The sequence below is a fragment of the Vulpes lagopus genome, chromosome 13 (assembly GCF_018345385.1).
Source record: "Vulpes lagopus strain Blue_001 chromosome 13, ASM1834538v1, whole genome shotgun sequence".
Taxonomy (NCBI): Eukaryota; Metazoa; Chordata; class Mammalia; order Carnivora; family Canidae; genus Vulpes; species Vulpes lagopus.
The window spans coordinates 43,926,612-43,947,562 of NC_054836.1; the positions used below are offsets into that span (position 1 = coordinate 43,926,612).

Below are 20,951 nucleotides of genomic sequence, written 5' to 3' on the forward strand. Positions count from 1 at the left end.
ACATGAATAAATAACACTGATAGTATAAATTCTTGCATTCTGAGAAATAAGACTATTTTAAAAACCATTATTTGCTCTTTGTTAACTGGAAAGTGAACAAATTATGATTTCCTAGCATTCCAAAGACCCTGACACGCATATCTTGATAACCTAGTGGGGGACCTGACACTGGTTTGTTCAATGGGTAAATTAGATCAACAAAGATTTCCCAGGAGCTGTAATTCTGCCTATGATAAAAGACAAGCTCCTCCCTAAATGTCTGCAATGGTACAAGACAACCAGACAGACAGAAACTCATGATGGCCAATTCCCTGAGGCTTACATGAAACCAAGGTCACACAGATAAACTTCGCAAAGATAATGTAATCCACTGTCCTAGAGTTCTGTTGATATGACCTGATATGGAGAAAGAACTTTGAATTTAGAGAAATAAAAGATTTTTTTATGTCCATGAAACCCTCAGTTTCAAATATTTATATCAATTATTATATCGACAGAGGATTTCATCATGGAAATTGGAGAAACTGAAGCTTTACATGGGGATGCTGAACAAAAGATATGGACCACGATATTTCTGGAGAAGCATTTTTTTTCTTTTTCTTTTCCTTTGTGCATGTTGCCAACTCTTTCTATACTTTCCAATACCTTCCCAGTACATTTTTTAAGTAAAATTTTACCTCATGTAGGCTAACAAATCTAATAATTTCAGTTTACTCTTGGCATCTACCATTATGATAATTTTAATTCTTTTTCCCTTTGGATGAGATGATTTCTAAGCCTGCTAGGAAGCAGTCAGCTTCAGGATTCTTTCCTTTGCCTTTTTCTGGGTTAGATTCTCTCTTTCCTAAAGTTCAAGTCTTCTGTCTTTGAATTCTCCTTTTGTTGTTGTTGTTGTTTTGTTCATAGAACATCCTCCATTGATTTCACTAGATAAAAAGGATGTAGAGTCGTAGAACAAAGCCCTGCCCTCAGCGTGCTGTTCCCATCAGATGGTGGCTCTCTAATGCCTGGTATACAGTTGTCATTCTAGGATATCTTGGCAACATCACCTTGGAAATTCCCCTGGGTTTTGTCTTTGTTGGATCTCTAGTTTATTTGGGGTTTTTTGGTGCTTCTCTGTCTTAATGGATGCCTTCACTTTGGTGGAAGTCACATATCCCATATCCATCATCATCATTTCTTTATTTCTGATGGTCCCTATGACAATTGCTAATCTACTTTTTGGTTCAATGTCAATTCTGGCCACTTCATATCAATGAAATTGTACAATTTGTGGTCTTTCGTGACTGGCTTATTTCACTTAGCATAACATTTACTAGATGCATCCGTGTTGTGGCATGTATCCATACTTTATTCCTTTTGCTATTGATGAATAATATCCTATTGTATGGATATGCCACATTTTATTTATCCATTCATCAGTTGATAGATGTTTGGATACTTTCCACATTTTGGCTATTATGAATAATTCTTCTTTGAACATTTATGCATAAATTTTTTTGTAGACATATATTTTTATCCCGTTTGGCTATATACATAGGAGTGAGATTGCTGGGTATTAGGTAGCTCTCTGTTTAACATTTTGAACAATTGTCAAATTGTTTTCCAAGTCAGCTATGCCATTTTATAGTCCTACCAGAGAGCTGTCACACAGGTCAAATAGTGAAAATTATCCAGAAATGGGGCTTCTCTGGAGCTTTCAGATCCCTTTTGCTTCCTCCAAGAACTACTAGAGCTGTTGGTTTTCACAACTATCATTTTTCCAAGGGTACTAATTGTTAGGACTAATGTAGATCTGGGGAGAAAATGATGGGATTCAAGTAAGGTAAGATGCCACAAAATTCACTGTTCTTACTTATATTCAGCTACTTTTTTCTTAAATATATGCTCCTTAGATTGTTGCAGGACTTTGGTTAATTTCTAGAGTTCTGAAAAAGTTCATTTTGACAATTCTTACCAGCATTCTTGTTGCTTTTATAGAATAATAGGATTTGGAGGTTATTTTTTTCACTCTTCTAGAAGTACTTCCCTTCCTTTATGTCTTTGTAATAAAACACAGTCCTTTACTGGAGCTTTAGTAGGGTATTTGCAAGAAAAAAATTATGTGTTCTTTCTAACATTTTAATCCAAGCCCTATATTTGTGTTATTCAGTTAACAATGGATTTTAAATTTTCAGCTAGTAGAATATCAGGTAATAAGACACACCAGAAGGAAAGATATTCTTAGTTAAGGCCATCTTTCTTTTAAGTTCCCATATGATCAGCAGTCTGTTTTGTTTCAGTGTGAAGCCAGACCCAGTGGTTATGTTTATATTTATGTTGTATACCCAATAACACTCTGAACATTCCTGAATTTGGAAAATGGCTCCTCAGAAACACAGGTATCATTCTGAATTTCTTATTGCTCTTGTATGGTATAATGACATTAGGTTATGACATTAGGTTTGTGTCATTCTTGTCATAAATAAGAGCTTTGATGTTTTCTAGCTCATATGTTTGTTCCTCACATCACCTGTGCAATAGCTCAAGTAGTCAGGCTTATTACCCTTTTTAGATGCTGGACTTTGGCTCAGGGGAGTTAAGTGACATGCCAGAGAACACCACTTAGTATGCACCAATGTTAGGAGTTGAATCCAGGTGACCTATCTTAAAGTTTATAGACCTCTTTACTATACACCATCCAGTGTCCCCGATCCCAAGTAGCATGGAGTTTTCGATTATTGTTTAGTACAAACCATCCAATGCTTAGAGTAGCTATACAACCTCCAAGATCTTCTTAAACATCTAAGATAAGGGACCTAGGGAGGTAAGTCCAGGAATATTTTCAATAAATGATACTTTACAAGAGGAGGCTGGAACTAAATACCTTTGCTTTCAGAGGGGAGGAGGGTGTAGAAGAGACTATGAGACTTAACTCGAGCCTGGTAGCTTATCCGAAAAATAATTCTGCATGCAGGTATGAGGCTTTATACTTTTCCTGATAATTCAACAAATATTTATTTACCACCCATTATGTGTCCAGAACCATAAATATTACTGACAAAGCCTCTACAAAAGGAAGAGATGACATGCAATTAATAGATATATATGCCTCATGAATACGATAATTTTTGCTGTGTGGTTCAGTACTGTACACCTAGATCCTTATGGCATATGCAGATCCTGGTACATAATTGGTGTTCAATAAATATTTATGGAATTAATTAACTAACAAGATGATTTCAGATAAGTTTAAAGGGTATAAAAAAATAAAATGGGATAATATAATACAGAGTGTCCTGTCCCAGGGACTATATTGTATTGAATAATTAAGGAAGGTTTTCTGAGGAGAGACACCCTTGTCACCAGACTTTCGAGCAGTCATTGCTTATATTTGGAAACCTACTTCAGAGAGAACCACTGAGAAAACTCCTGACTTTATGCTTTCAGATCACAAGGAATCCTGTAAAGTCCTTTCTTGTGCTCTGGAATAGAATGGCAGGAATGGACACTGGACCTCACTGAGGGTCCACTGCTAATAGTTTCCATCACTATCAGCCAAGGCTTGAGAATGTAGTTCAGGTTAATTTTGTGTTAATTTTTAAAGGAGAATAGAATAGCTTCTAGGACATACATATTGATTAACAGAATTCTAGAAGTTACCATAGTCCGGAATCAACCCTTAGAAAATAAAATGATATAGGTTCATTAAACATATACAGCCAATATAGTCTCATTTTTTCTTTGGGCACGGATTTGATATGGGTGCTTTATTAGAAAAAGGTCAGGTCACATGCATTATTTGTGTGAACCTATGGTAAGTTATTTGAGGCCCACAAACCTCAAAGCTTCCATTTTCATGATAGACATGATAAAATTTACCCAACTTGACAGTTGTAAGGATGAGAGACAACATGTACAGAAATTAACAAGCAATAACAGCAAGCAGTAAATGGTAGCTAGTGGTACTATTGTTATCATTATGGATTCATCTCACAGATCTTTTGCAAATCCTCCTCTGTCATGTCTATGGACAAAGACATAAAGGCAGAATCAGTGATTATCAATGTATTGTCCTTAGTACTCTTTTAAGAAAATGACATGAACTGATTTAAAATGGAAATTCTTTCTCTGATTCTTAGGAGTTAAAGTATGTGTATTTGCTTACACTAATTTTCAGGTAAGATCAAGATGATTACTAGTAACATACTAAGTATCAAAATAAGAACTAATACAAGTAGTGTGTTAGAGTGTACTGGGAATTCTAATTCTGTTCTCTGTTAAGAGGCCTGACTGCTATACAATGCTTTGACAGCATTACAAGATGCCTGTTAGACATACAAACATGTAAATTGTTGGAATTCTTGCAAATTTCCAGAATTGTGGTTTGTTATCAATATATTCATAGCATCATCTTTAATTGATCATGGCTTTCAATTTTGGCTTTTCTTGATTTTTTAAAAATATAAATCATTGTTAATTTATCTTTCTGTATTTATTATATTTATGGTTAGCCTTTCAGGGCCCAGAGATGAATATTTAGATACCTGGGCTTTTTGCTTTCAATAATTAGATTTTTTTAACATGCAGGTTCTAGAGCTCCATTATGAATCATTGCTTCCATTTGTCTTAGAAACTGACCTTAGGGAAAGGTTGTGTTAGAGTGATTTATTAAGAAGTACTCCCAGGGGGGAAAACAACAACAACAACAACAACAAAATAAACATAGGGGACTGAGGAATGGGACGAGAAGGAGATAATATACACTTTTTAACACACCGTTCCACACAACAACAAAGATCTGATTTTTTCATCATTTCATTGAGTCCACAGGCACTATCTGTTATTTTAGCTTTGAAAATAACTAGTACCTGAAATCACACAGTAGGTTCCCCAGATAACCAGAAGAGTAGTTTTCAATGGCTTTTCTCTGATTTCCTCTGTGCCCAAAGCAAGAAACATGAGGATTATGCACAAGTGAATGAGACAAAAACCTCAAGGCCAAGAAGATTTCTAAAATGAATATGCTGGCAGCATAAAAACATTAGCTTGTCTTTCAAACAATTGTCAGACTCCCAAACCTCTCCTGTCTTCCTTTTCTAAACCTGAACACTCCATTGACAAATGTGATGATTTTCGTCTTGGTGGTTTGCATACATGGTGTAGTTGTCCTGGTTGTATTCCAATATAAATAATTGTATCTCCTCTTCCTCAAAACGCCCCCCCCCCCCATCGCTTATATTCTGAGTGGAATTCTCTTTCCCTTTTAAACCGATTGCCTCTGGATACCACTGTGAGGTGGTAACAGCTGCAGGAAGATGCCCCAGAGATGGTTGCGTCAGTGAGTAGGTGTGTCCATCCCAGTACACTTTGTCTATCAACTTGTTCAATATTTAAAGCATTTGGCATCTTTCAGGAACAAAAACCTAGAAAGGATAAGATCTTATGATTACTCTTCTAACCCTCAGCAGATTTGAAGCATTGCTCTCATTAGGGTAGAGATAACACCAACAATTAAAAAGTGATAGACTTTTGCAGAGAGCTTGATTAATGTAAAGGAGCTTCTCAATATGATGTATTCATTGATGACCTATCATAAAATTAGCCTTACATTTAGGTTGTCCAAAGTTATCACACCTCTGTGTGGTATTAAGGATTTCTAAGTTAAGCAAGAGGGGCATTGAAATGGAGACTGAATATTCCCAACAATTTAATTAAAAGAAAATGTGTTATCAGCACAAAATCAAAACCATCTTGCTTTTTGTAAAGAAAACTTCCTTGTAAGTAGAAATAAGAGTTCACACAAAATTACTTCGGGGAAAACACATTGCAATTGGCCTCCTCCTTCAACAGTTGTTCTTTAGGCAAGTTCCATACCTTCCAAATAATTCAAAGTCTCATTTTCTAAGGCAAAAAAAAAAAAAAAATCACCATACTCCTGTGAGTTTCTGGTTTATAATTGTGCCCTCCTCCAGTTCTTGCAGTAGAAACACTATGTTCCATAAACTAAGCAGTTATCTTGGTTTAAAAGAATGGAGATCAAATAACTGGATTTCAGAAAAAAAATTTGACTTCTTCAGAAGAAATGTGTTTAAATTTACTTCTAACACTACAAAGCACTGCAGGAAAAGAAAATATAGTCCCCTTTCTATTTTAGCAAGGGGAATGATGGGGAAAAATTTCAGAGGCACACTTATATTTATTGTGCTTATAGAAATTTTACATGCTCTTCACACATTTTTCCTGGTTGTCTTAGCTTCCCTATGATCCTAAGGAAGCCTGGAGAAGGCAGAAACCCATTGCTTACAGACTTTAAGGAATTATCATACTCTCTTGAATACCATTAGTGTTACAGGAGCAAGGGCTAGGATGTCTATACCCAGATCAAAAGGGTAACCATTTCTCCAAACCCAAGACCTTTTCTGCTTTATGTATATCTTTCCAGTCACCACCCAATTTGCCCCTCTTCCCCCTCAATATGACCAATAGCCCATAGCAAAAAATTAGGGCTGCTCATGGGAACATGCAAAGAGGGCAAGTTTACATTATTCTTTGGGGGTTCCCTTGTCACATCCTTTTCTTCTGAGTTACAACCCTGCTGGAGGCATCAGGGTATTGCCACCGTTAGGTACTCATGTTTCACAAAACTTTTGGTCAAAAAGGGAAGGTACAGAATGTTTCTTCGCTCTTCTCTACCTCACTTCCAGCACAAAATGCCTCCAGGAGGTTCATCTCCTTAGAGAAGGTAGAGATGACGTTAAAAAAAAGGTCTTGAGCCAAGAAAGCCAAAATAGGCCAGAAGCAGATTTTCAGAAACTTGCCTTCTTTAATTGGGTTATAATGCAGAACACCATAATTATAGTTGAGGATTAAGACTTACCTGCAATTACTTCTAATTTGTGAATGAGGAAATCAGGCCTCGTAAAAGTTAAGGAACTTGCTCAAGTTCACCCAGCTGGCAAGTGTTGGCATCAGGACAAAGCCCAGAACTCTCTGACTCCAAATGGCATGCTCTGCCCAGATTCTATGCTGTAAATAACTTTATTATAAAATGTGCTCTGCTGATGCAGATTGCAGTCTATTAGAAGCCAAAATGGATAAGATGGTTTATCACACGTATCACGAGGGAGTGGGTGCCACAAAGCATTTTAGGATTCATTCTGGATGACCTGGCTGCCCATTGCCTTGTATATAGTATGTCTGAGAGAGAAAATTTCTCCTCCTACGCCTCTCTATCTCCATGTTTCCCTTTGTCTTCTTCCAATTTTTAAACTATACTCACTTTATCTTTATCTCACTTCCAATTTTTAAACTATACTCACTTATCTTTAATTGTTATATATTAACCATAATATCTTATTACTTTTTAAAAATAGGTCTAGTCCCCTCTCCTTTCCTTTGTCTGTAAATACATGCAAAGTATTCTTTATCTATCTCCATAGACTTCAGGGAACCATGTTCAGCCCATATGCATACTCATGTTAGATATATTTAGGGGCAGGATTGGGGTTATATGGTTAGTTTTAGGCAATCAGATTTTTGTCATTACAAAATAAAAGGCTTAATGACTACTTTTGTACTTTTATGTGTATACTTTTATATGTGAGGAAAGAAAGGCCTATGAGGTTAGTGATTTGCTCCAAGTGCCAGTGATAATTAGTGGCCAAATCTAGACCCAAGACTCTCAGTTTTGAATCTTCAATTCTGGTTGTTTTATGATTAATAAATTCTCTGTGTAACAGGTCTTAATTTATTCTATGTTTAAACCATATGTGTCAAGCTAAGTTTAAGCAGGTAAATCCACCATACCTCAGCATTTTGAGTTCAAGAATAGTGTCTGACTTCTCTTCAATCCTCAGAATTTACCTTAGTGCCTGGCACACAGCAAGCACTCACAAATGAATATGTTGAGGACCAAATAGGTTCTTAAATAAAGCGTGTTCTTTAAACATTTAAAAAATCAGAGTAGACTTTTTTTAGGATGGTCTTTTTTAAAATCTTTCCCTTTATAAATTTATAACTGCTTAATAAAATAAAATGATCTCACCTAAAATTAAAATACTATATTCTGAAATATGTATATTCAGCTGCACTAAGTGTTAATATGAAGTTTCTTTATTTACAGATATTTTGTGATAATAAAAACCTTCAGTAAATTTTTCTAAGACTTCTTTATCCATGGCTCAATATGTGATTTTTCCAGTGTTAAAAGGAGCCCAAGTTGATTCTAAAATCAAAGAACAGACAGAAGTTCAAGTGGGTTGTAATCTTGGCAAAAACATGTTCTACCAAGAAAAAAAAGGAATTCAGCCTCCAAATCTGTTACTGTGCATGCATCTTCTGGTTTTCCTTTCATATGAGCAAAGTCCAGGAAAAAGAATCATAGCATCACATAAAGCAATGGAGTATATTGTGTGTAACTAAAGATATAAAAATTGCTTGTTTGAGATAGGCCTACTGTATGACTCCTTTTGAAAAGTCAGTTTGAAATAGGGCACCTTACAACCACAGATATACTTTAAGTTTGGGTGTATAACCTTATGTTTGGAGAAATGCCATTAATAATATTTTTAATTGCCTTCACTAAACTGGTGCTACTAAGTAGGAATAAGTTTTCCTAGTACATTTTTTGTTTGAATTTTACTATTTTCAGATCTGTGGTTGTTCTTTTCTTTTGTTATCACACTTCCCTTTCCTATCATGAATATCACAAAAATGGATACGACAGCTTAATTTGAGTTCCTTCCTGTAGTAGTTATTCAGGATTTCTCTTCAGAATAGTTTCTGGCATTTGAATCCAAACAGTTCTAGCATGTCAGTGAAAAACATGCTCTACCGGAGAAGCCAGTGCTGTTGGGACCCCAGATAAAAGGACTTAGTTTTAAACGTGCACCAAAACTCTCGTTATAAGGCAATTTGTTCTTTGTAAGGGCCACTGACATCCTCAAAGTTCATTCTCAGAATGTGAACTTCTGGAGAGGAGAAGCATGGTTCTATTCACTATGTATCCCCTGAATCTAGCACATTATCTAACACAATATACACTCAAGAGATAACTATTTGTGGAGTGAATGAATAAATACAGCAAGCTTCTTCTAGAAGATAGCTAATCATCAGTTTTAAGATGATTTTTATTGCTTAGGAGGCATACCTTATGAATTGTGTGTTTCTAAAAAAATATATGTTGGGAAAGACGTCCTGGGATAAATTTCACTGCTATCAAATTAAATAAAAAGGCAATCTCAGGATTTTTGTATAGTATCTATTCTATCATTAGTCTGTGGCATGTCTACTAGACAAGCTTGTCAAAATCTGGGCTGCATCTTTCAGTTCTCCTCCCTGTCCATCCAGTGCCTGGTGTAGAGTAGCTAATCAGTAAATGATTGTTGTTAAATGAATGCGAATATATAGAAAATAATTTTATCAAAATTTAGGATGACTTGGGAGCAATATAAAAGAACATTCATCTTTTTTTTTAAAAAAAAAGAACATTCATAGTGAAAAACAGAAAAGAAAAGAAAAAGCTGACATGGAAATTATTCTTTAGAGCATCATCAGCATAAACAGGACAAAGAGAAGAAAGTGAGTAAATATGATAGATATGGAGGACACTGCCCAATTCTATGTCCATTTTTTCTCCAAACTTGAATGATTTGAGATACCTATAAAAACCCAAACCTCATTTTTATTAAAAAGCAGATTAATCGGGCATCTGGATGGCTCAGTGGTTGGCTCAGGTCATGATCCTGGGGTCCTGGGATTGAGTCCTGCATCAGGCTTGCCTCAGGGACCTGCCTCTCTCTCTGCCTCTCTCTATGTGTCTCTCATGAATGAATAAATAAAATCTTTAAAAAAATTTTTTTAAAAAGCAGATTATTCAGAATTAAAATCAAAGGATACAATACTATATGGAAATTAATCATGGCAAGGCATTTTTAGTTGTCTGATCGATTGTATTGGATATATCACTCAGGCAGGGAAGAGAAAGTATATTCAAACAGTTTGACTGAAAAGATTTTGAAAAGGAACTATTCATAGGGTTGGGCTGGGTTCAAGAGACCAACAAGAGATGGGGAAGCACTCCAAGGCTAGCAAGAATAAAAGACGATGTCTGAAAAGACAGAAAGAATCAGGCACTAGGGCCAGGTAAAAGTGGAAGCCTGAGAGAAGAACACCTCACCAAGACTCTTACTGTAAAGAAATGCAGCCATATTAAAAAAAAAAAACAAAAAAAAAACAAAAAAAAAACCCTGAAGGCAGTGGTTGAATAAATATGCCTTGTTCTTTCTCCTGCCTTCAACCTCCTCCTTCTACTAGCACCTCCCATGGACTGAACGGAAGTGTAAATTTGGAACACAGATAGGACAGATGACCAGAGCGAGGCAGTGGAGGCAAAGAAGGGCAAATGGAGAGCAACCACACACAGCTGACTTCCCTGAGAATCCACCTTTGTCCCTGATGAAACCATGAGTCCCATGTCTGTCCCCTAGACTGCAGCTAGATGAAAATCATAAGCCTAATTCTTGAAGAAAATCTTAGTTCTCCAGCTTGGTGAATTCAATTTTTTTTTCCTTTTTTTAATCTTGGATTATTACTTTTGATGAAGTAGGCTACCAAGTAAAAGGACTACTTCCTCCTACTGAGGATTTGACATAATCACTTGCATATCAACTATTTAACTCAAGCACAAATAATGTTTGCTCCCAAACTGCTTCACAAAGAAAAAAAAAATTGAACTGATTGTCTCTAGACCTGTGGTAGTAGACTCAGTACAGAAATTAAAAGTTCCAAAGAAATTAGTATTACAAAATTTGAAATCCACCCATTGTCCCAAATGATAATGGGGACATTGTTCATTTCACCCTGGAAACTTCTAATTTTCTATTTTCAAATATAGGATAAACACTGGATCTAAATTTAAATATGTCATTATGTTCTTCCAGGAGAGTGAATGCACGTTTGCTATTAAAAACTGGATCTGTGCCCCTTCTTTTTTGACTCAGGAATATCTAATAAATAAGAATCTATAGAGACAAAGAGGATATGTATATTGAGACAATACAATCTTTATAGATTCATATAAATGTTCTGTTGTAGAAATATTTAATTGAATTACAATCCTAAATTGTTTAATTCCAAAATTCTGCATGACCAAACCCCTAATTACTTTATGTCACCTAGCTCCAGGCACACTGGCTTGTTTTCTCCTGTGGGTAGAAACATAGCTTATGGGGGAGGAGGGAGCAGAGAGAAACATCACAAGTCACTCCCTCTGAATATATTACTCTAAAGTGTCCTTTCAACAATTGTTAAGGTAATTTGTTAATATGATGATTTTTAAGAAAGTGGTATTGAAAAGATGTCAGAGGAAGCAGAGTGAATTATGCATTTAAAAATACAATGATTAGACCATGGGACCAATAGAGAGGAGTTTTCATGCTCACTTACTTCTCAACAAACATCCTCTTATTAGATGCCAGAAGATAGTGAAGACACATTTTAAGTGAAAATTTTATAGCTCCAGAATTCTATACTCTTTTGAGTTGTCATATTTTTAGTGAAGCATCATTTCAGACAAGCAAAGTCTTGGGAATTATAAATTATATAGGCATAATGCAAATACCATGAAAATTCTTAAAAGAGAAGAAACATGAAAAAAGAATTCAACAACAATATCCTGGATCTAAAATCCTAGATCATATCAGAGAAAGCTGAATGTAGAAGAAAATAAAATTGTCAGCAAATACTGATTAATTGGGGAGTCAGTAGATACTGCTTTATTCTTGATGTTGATAATTGCAGTTTGAAGTGTTTAGATTTTTTTTAAGTTATCACCAATTAGATTTAAAACCATTTTCCATGCCTTGTGAATTACCAGAGGGGAAAAAGCAATCAGTGAAAATATAGGCCATGGGGCAAAAGAAAAAAACATGAATAACTAATTAATTAATTAATTATATACCAAATATTGAGGCCAAATAGCCACATTCTGAATATTCAGAATATAAAGACTATGCTAAATGTTTTATATTATCTCCTTTAATCTCTGAGACAGCTGTTTATGGTGCAGTTCAAAATCGAGTCTACTTAAATGTGAAGTTTGGAGTTTATTAATACAACAGTAGGATAGCAAATAACTTGTGTCCCAGTTTTCACTGATGTATATTAGTCATTTGTAATGTTGAACTGACAAATAGTCTGAGGCTGGATTCCAGCTCAACAGAAAAGACTGTTATAAACTATTAGTGATGCTTATTTTCAGATTTGTATCAAGTGTGCGACATATTTGTTACATCAATCCCAGTTATAATATAGAAAATGTAAAATTACAAACAATAAGACTAAATGAATATTTTATTAAAATAGTCATAGATGGAATAAATGCATCTAACAAAGGAAAAGACTCAAAGGTCTTTTAAAACTGTTATCCACATTTATGGGATGCCTGGGGGACTCAGTCGGTTGAGTGTCCCACACTTTATCTTAGTTCAGGTCTTGATCCCAGGGTGGTGAATTCAAGCTTCACAGTGGCCTCCACACTGGGTGTGGAGCCTACTTAAAAAATAAAAAATAAATAAATTTTTAAAAATGTTAACCACATGTAACATAAGGAGTAACAGAAAAGCTAAAAGAAAAATGAATGGCAAAAATATACCAAAAGAGTATACCAATGCAAAAAAGAAAAGGGAAAACAGGAATGACAGCATTACTATTAGATAGGATGGATTTTTTTAAAAAGGGGCTATTCAAAAATGTATGAAATAAGGCCAAAGCTATCTTAAAAGGCACAGACGTAGTCTTTTCTCTTTTTAGAGACTCTAGAATGAAGATAAATAAATTATTTGGCTGATGACATTAGAAAAATAAATAAGAAAAAGTAAGAATTAGCATTAATCTAAGAAGTGGGAGTCCTGATATACCAGTAACTATTGCCAAAATTGAAAGTTGTCAAAGAATTTCATCTTTTAAAATGCACCATTGTCAGGGTTTTAAGGCTGAGCTCTTTTAAATTCTTTAAAAAGTTTAAGGAAATAATACTACATCAGCTCTCCATGCTGCTTGAGGACATAGAAACAAAGACAGAAACCTATCCAGTTATTTTCTACACAGTATAAATCATGACACCACCATCTGAAACAGAAATGCGCTTACTCACAAACACACACATGTACACACACACATTATAAGGAACTTTTGGTAAAGAAAAACTCACATATATATGCAAAAGAAGATTATAAATTGTATGTCATATTTATTTTACAAAATAGACACATATCCCTGTGCACAGAGAAAATGTGTGGATGGAAAGATCTATAGACAGAGTATAATAATTTTTCTGCATGGTTTAGATGGTAAGTGATTTTCATTTTCTTACTGACATTTTTTCATTTTCCAAATTTTCTTCACCATCACACACTAATGATCCTAAAAAACAACTAATGGTATAAAGCTAAAAAAGAAGCAGTTTACAAAAGCATCTTCTTCTTCTGTGGTTTCTTCTTCCTCTTCTTCCTCTTCTTCTTGTTCTTTTGTGATGATGAAGGAAGACTGTTTTCACTAAAGAATAGAGGACAGAGTGCTAAAACTGCAACGATAAACAAACAGAGGGAGAGAGAAAGGAAGGAAGAAGGAAAGGGGAAGAAATAAAGAGGAAAAAAGGAAGAAAAAAGGAAGGAAGGAAGAATTCCCAGGTAATAAGAAAGAGATTGAAGTAAAAATGTCAGTACTCCTGGATGGTTCAGTGGTTGAGCCTCTGCCTTTGGCTCAGGTCATGATCCCAGGGTCCTGGGATCCAGTCCCACATTGGGCTCCCCATAGGGAGCCTGCTTCTCCCTCTGCCTATGTCTCTTCTTCTCTCTCTGTGTCTCTCATGAATAAATAAATAAAATATTTAAAATAAAAAAGAAACAAAAATGTCACCAGGGCACTTGTGGAAGTTATGAAAACATTACGTAGAAATCTTTGTAGGATAGGAACTCCTCCGCCCAAGCAGGCTTGGCATAGAAGGAAGAATTAAATTGCTTCAGGAATATTTGCCACAGTCACGAATGTTCTCAGCCATTCGTCAGTTCTAGGATCAGAGTCAAGATAAATATAAGCTCTGTGAGGATGAGTATCTTTGTTGACATTGTGCTGGAGTTTCTAGAACAGCGTAAGACCCCACAGGGGCCCAGTAACATTTGTGAAATGATAAAATGGAGTTTTGCAGTAGAGCATTCCCAGGCTCTTTAGAGTATTAGCAGTGGCTTGGCCCACAGCAAGAAGGGGTTGCAAGGCCACAGATAACACAAACAGATTTCAGAATGAAGGTCAAAATCATCTTGACAGGATAGAAATGTGGTCTCAAATTAGCTCGACTGAATTCACAAGAGAACAAAATAGGACCGATTCCAGGATAACCCAACACTGGGAACTGAACTTCTGACTAGACTAATCTTGGCCTGTGAGTATAAGTGAGACATTCAGGAGTAGGCAAAGGGTGGTCCTCCCTCTGCGCCATTGGTCAGACCCTATCACAACTACTGAATCTAGTTCTGAGGGATGGGTTTTATAGCAAACATTACTAGGTAAGCACTTAACTGAGAAATACAAGACACAATGGCTTAAAAACTGCCCTGTGAGGGCTGATTTAAAGGATCTGGGGAGATTTAAGCTGAGGAGAAAAGGCCTGAAAGCACAAAAGAGCTGGTTTGAGGAAAAGGAGTTAAACATGTTCTTTATTACTCCCTTGATCAAGCTATGACCCACAAACGGAAAATGCAAAAGTAGATTCAGCTCAACATAAAGAAGCATTTCCTAAAAGGTATGATATGTTCTGACTAGATAGAAGTAGGTCCCTGTTACCACAAATGTGTAAGCACTAACTAGATGGCCATCTGTAAGGAATGTTCTGGAAGGGACTCCTGCATTGGATGATAGGTGGCACCATCCTATCTATCAATCTGGAGGACTGACTGTGGCCCATAGAGTACTTTTGTTTGTTCTACCAAACATTTAAAATTAATTTTCAAAATGACTTTGGAGGAATACAGCCTCTGGAGTCCAGACAATCCACACTGCATCCCAGCTGCTTCACAAGCTTATGCTACCTGCCCACCTTGAGTTTGCATCGTCTATATTGTCCAGTCCAGTTCCAACAGAATTTGCTCCTGTGACTCAACTTCATCACAGAACTGTCACGGAATTTTCTGTCACTGGGGGCTAGAAGAGAGGGGACCATGGCAAAGAAATCAGTGAAGTAAAAAAAATAAAATAAAATAAAATAAAAATAAAAATAAAGAAATCAATGAAGTAGAATAGATCAGTGTAGACAGTGGGCCCCAGTCTGATCTCTTTCTTTTGCTCTACACAACTCCAGCCTATACCACACATATAAAGACTCCTTTTCCTTTTCTCCCTCCCTATATTTCAATTCCATAGAATTTCTTTTTCCTGAGCCTATAGGAGCTCAGACTACACTAAGAGTAAAACTCTCTACTTAGGATTGATTCAAAAGCCTTTATTATCAACTCAGCTCAGAAAAGCAGCCGTTTGGGTGAACTTTTCTTAGGACTTGTAGCCTAGACTCTAGGTAGGGCCCTGGCTCCTTGGTTCTGTGGTTGGTATAATGCTGCCACCTGCTGATTATCCAGACAAAGTGCCTGAGGCATCTGTCTCCTCCCAGGCAGAAATGTTTCAAACTTTTTAGGCAGTGAAGCAGTCCTGCCCAGGCAGGGTCTGCTTGATGGGAAAGGTTAAAATCTAACTCCATGAAGACAGGCCTGTGCTGAAAAGGGGGATTTTTAACAAACAGCATTAATAATGGTACATATGATTGATAACAATGATATTCATAGTACTTGAGTTTTCTTTGATAACATTAAGAGAATGTTCTCCAACAAAACTTATACACATAATTATATCATCTTTTACAGGTGCATGAAGTCTTCATATATCCAGTACTTATTATTATATATTATTCTCATTGCAACCTCACAAGTAACCTATCATTGCCGTATTTATTCTTTTCCCCATGAGGAAACACTCATCGAACGTGAGTTGCATGCCCAAGATCACACAGCTAGTAAATAAGAGAGTGAGAATCTGAATCCAGTAGATCTAGTTCTGGATTTTCTAAACGACTCAGTTAAGGGTCCTACATGGATCTCAGTAGCATACACTGTAGAGAAGCTGGCCACCCCTTGAGCTATGGGATTGGCAGATAGGGGAACCGGAATGTCTAAAGGGACATGACAAACCTATAAAGGGGCTGGTGGTGGTTTGGAGCAAGATCTTTCCAGTAGGGGAGAATGTGAATAATTAGATCTTGTTAGGAAGAAAGGACTGGTAGGTAGAGGAAAGGTGGGAACTCAAAGTCCTAATCTAATGAAGTAAGGAAGAGCTGTAGCTTCTTGGGCATTATTAAGAGCCTATGGAAAATCCCATTGGTGAAGCTTCTAAGATTCTCCCAGTCTTGGCCTCAATAGTTTCGGGAACTGGGCTGGGTTGGCCTGGGGGGTGCTGGCCCCCCTTTACTATTACCCTGCCAGATGCCATACTGTCTTCCCTTAATTTATGCCCTCTGTGTTACATATTTGGTGTGAGGACAAACAGTGCACATTTGCATTTGTCTGTTTGTTTAACCATCTATTGTAGCTGTCCTGGGCTAAGTGGTTTTTCATCCTTTATATGATTTAATTGCTACATCCTTAAGAGAATGTTTTGAATTTGCGAATCCAATTTCGAGATGTTTATCATCTAGTTGCTGAAAAGGTGGCTTATAGGCCGGAAAGATTTTTAGTTCTCTGAAGAAACTAAACCATCTGTAAATTGGCCCACACATTACTTGGTAACTTCTAAATGATTCAAATGCATGTATCTGACTTCTAAAATTTAAGATAAACAAGCCTCTGGTACTGAGAGAACTATGCCCAATTCCACCATTGGATCTCACCATCAAAGAAAAGCTCTCAAAATCTGGTCATTTCCAAAATTCACTTAAATGAGTCTCAGAGGTTATTTTGTTGTCTGTTTTTGTTCATTGTGCTTTACATTAGTGCAATTAGCTAAAGGTAACAGTTATAGTTTAAACATGTCCTTCTTAGAGAAAATCACCCTTTCTACCCTTTAGGGACCCTTAACTTTGGTGGTTCTCTATTTTCATTTGGACCAGGTTGATGTGGACCAACCAGCACATGTGGGAAAGAACTCTGACATAGAATTTTGTTCTAGTGCTTGAATATATCATTTCATCTTAGGGTTGCAAGAAGGAGAAGAGCAACCATTTTAAATGAAGCTTATACTCAAGAATAGTAATTGCTTAGGGATTGTCTAGAATAGTCAAAGAATAATGATGTATGGAAGTCCTTCACAGCTTATGCTGCAAATCTTGCACCAAGACATATAGAAAGAAGAGGTTCCAGAGCTGTTTTGTCCATCCTTCAGCAAGGTTCAACACTGCTGTTGAATATCTCTGGACCCCCTAACATTTACATAGCATAGGGTTGGAGAATGAGGGGTAAAAGTCAGTCCCATATATTGCTCTCTCCTGTCCCATGCTCTGTCCACTGCATAGCCATTGTGGGGGCTAACTAGAAAAGCTGCCATGGGTCCCAAAGCATGTAGACTGGAATGGGACGCTTGTATGGAGAACTCTTGAGGATGGGCTGCCCAGCCTGTAGGGCTATTCAGTGGAAGGGCTCCAACCAAAGTGCTCAGAGCCCTTTGCACAGCACCAGAAAAATATTTTATATTCTGCATTAAGCATCTGAAAGGTTTCTGCCATAATCATTGTTGATTTCATACCCATAGTTGATAAAAGGAGAAAAATAGGTGGTATTTTTCTAACTCTAAAAGGAGCTGAAGAGTTTTAATATTGGTGGAGCTCATTATAACACAAGCAGCAAAATCTTAATATCACACTCCATCGTGTAAATATTACACAAGTAAATTTCCTATAATAAACATACAATGCATATACACTATTTCCCTTGACAGCTCGTAAACAAATATTCTACTATTATCAAGGCTAAAGTCTCTATAAAGATTGTACATCATATTTAAAGGGAAGCCTCACAGAGAATTCCTTCCATATAAATTACTCAATTTTATAACAAGTGTTTTTGTTTTCTTGTTTTTACTCTTCTAAGTCTTTTCTATAAACCTCACATTACATTGTTATTATTTTGTGTTTAAATTGTTGTTATTTTGAAAGATTTATAGAACTTTAAAAAATCTTTAAAACTTACCCACACTTAGAGTGTGTGGGTGGTTCAGTCAGTTAAGCATTGGGATCTTGATTTGGGCTCAGGTCATAATCTTGGGGTCCGGGGATCAAGCCCCAAGTCAGTCTCCACACTCAGCAGGGAATCTGCTGGAGATTATCTCTCCCTCTCTCTCTCTGCCCCTCCCACTGCTCTCTCAAATAAAGAAATAAATAAATCTTAAAAAAAAAAAAACTTACCCACACTTTCTTTTCTTTCAGTACTTTACAGATGTCACTCCACTGTCTTATCCTTTGGATCATTTCCAGTGAGAACCCACTGCTTTCCTTTTCTTTGTTTCCCTTGTGTATAATGTGTGTTTTTGTCTCTGGCTGATTTTAAGATGTTTCTTTTTATCACTGGTGTTGGGCAATTTCATGCTGATGTGCCTTGGTATAGTTTTCTTCATATTTCTTGTGCTTGGAGTTTGTCAAACATCTTGAAACATACTTTTCTTTGAAGTATTTCTTCCAGGGCTCCTCTCCATCTTTTAAATATTCCAATGACCCATGTGTTCAGCTTCTTGGCTTGTTCCACAGTTCACTCATGCTCTTTTGATTTTTAAATTTTATTCTTTAGTCCTTTTTATTTGGGATAGTTTCTACTGATGTGTCTTCAATTTCACTAATTTTTTTTCTTCTTCAATTTCTAAAATGCTGTTAATCCCATCCAATATAAATTTTACCCAAGACATTGAGTTTTCATCTCTAGAATTTCAGTTTGGGTAATTTCTTTAATATCTAGCAGTCTCCCTTCCACAGTTAATCTTTATTCTAGCTTCTTAAACATGGACTGTAATCATAGTATTTTAATATCCTTGCTTGCTAATTCTAATATCTCTGTCAGTCCTAAGTCAGTTTCAGTTGATTGGTTGCCCCTACCCCTATGACTCATATTTTTCTGCTTCTTTACATGCCTGGCATTTTTTTGTTAGAGGCCAGATATTGTAGATTTTATCTTAGGTCTGGGACAGAGTTGAGTTACTTAGAAACAGTCTGATCCTTCCATGTCTCACTTTTAAGATTTGCAACGTAGGAAAAATGCTCTTTCCAGAGCTAATTATTCCTCACTCCTGCAGCAAGAGCCTCCTGAGCACTCAGCTCCACCAGGGCTCTGTGAATCGTGAAGTTTTGGAACCTGGCTGATGGAAGCTTGCACTATTCCAGGCCTGGGGAGTGCTAGGCACTGTCTCCTAAGCCTTTCCAGTGATTCTGCCCCCAGTCTTTGGTGTTTGCTCACACACAGGAGCAGATCAGCCTTCAGCTAACTACTCAAGAGGGTTCCTATGAGTTCTCTCTTTGTAAAGATCTCTCCTCTCTCCCATTCTTCCCTGCAAACTCTAGCTAGCTCTGTCATTCTGGACTCTTGGTTTTGTCTCTTCAACCCAGGGAGACTGCCAGGGTCTGCCTGGGTCCACCTTCCCTCTCTACACTGCAGCCTATAAACTATTTCAAAGCAGGAAGCTGGGGGATTGTAGGGCTCACATTATTTGTTCCTGCCTCTCAGGGACAGCCATTTTAAATTACCTGACACCCATATTCTGGAAACCATTTTTCACATACTGTGTTCAGCTTTTTAGTTGTTTCAGGTGGGAGGAAAATCTAGTTCCTATTATATCCGCTTGCCAGAAGCCGAAGTCTTCTTTAAGTCTATGACCTGTAAATATATTCCACATTTTACTCTGAACTATACAAAAGAGGTAACAGCAAGGTCAAAGATATTGTTTTCTCAAATTTCCTCTGTTTCTCTAGAATTCAGCTATTAAAAACTTACATCCTCTGATTTTTAGACTTTAATTTTAATTGAGGCTGATTAATGAATATGGAATTTGTAAACTTTGATTCTACAAAGCTAAGCCCCCTTCTCTTTCTTTTGACTACAGGGTGAGGTAGTTGGAATTTGGTCTGGGTAGACCACCTCTGGACCCAGAGCTCTACCAACTGTCGTTGCTCAGACACATGGGCAGTTAAGACTGGTGGGAGAGAGTCCTACAAGTTGATGAGGTGCTGCTGCTCTTATTTGTGGGGCTGCTCTCAAAGTTTGGATCCAGAACACTTAGGCAGAGGGTGGACTGTTTGTTTGCTTTTTCGCTTGAACTCTTCTGCAGCAGCTGGTTCTTCAAACAAAGGCAAATTCCCAATTTCTCACTTAGGTACCAAATAGCCAAGCATGAGATCAATTAGCAATCACTTTTTTCCTTTCAGGCCACTCCCCAGACCCATGCCCAGTCTTTTCTCCCAGGACATATAGGGGTCCTCTTTCTGCTTTTTGTAGGGGAAGGGCTACACTCCAACAACCCTCTTCCCAGGCAACCTCCTCTTCTAGCCCATAAAGCAGTTGCCATTAAGTAGGAGAAAAAAAAAATCTTGCAATTTAATCTTTATCAGGTTCGTCCTCTAGTAGCCACCCACATCTGCTATCCCTGCTAATATAACGTATTTTATCTATGGCAAAATTTCAGATAGATTTAGAATTTCCAGATGCTCATATTTAGAGTCATTACCTGCCCTCACTTAACATTATTCTTTCTCTGCCCCTTCCAGCCTTTTGCAATGACAAGAAAAGCAGTCTAAAACATGAGCATGGACTTGTAGTCATATAGCATCCAGATGAAGCTACTAAAGTTCTTATCCAATGTTTAGTTAAAAGAAAAAAAAAGACATATACGTCTTAGTCAATTAGGGCTGCTATAACAGAATACTACAGACCAGGGTTGTAAACAACAGAAAT

The 20,951-nt window shown here is 36.9% G+C and overlaps 1 protein-coding gene across 1 annotated transcript in view; it reads left to right on the top strand.

The window, feature by feature from the left end:
- The window catches only part of ITPRID1 (ITPR interacting domain containing 1), a 103,671-nt gene that overhangs the window by 68,875 nt on the left and 13,845 nt on the right, over positions 1 to 20,951 (top strand).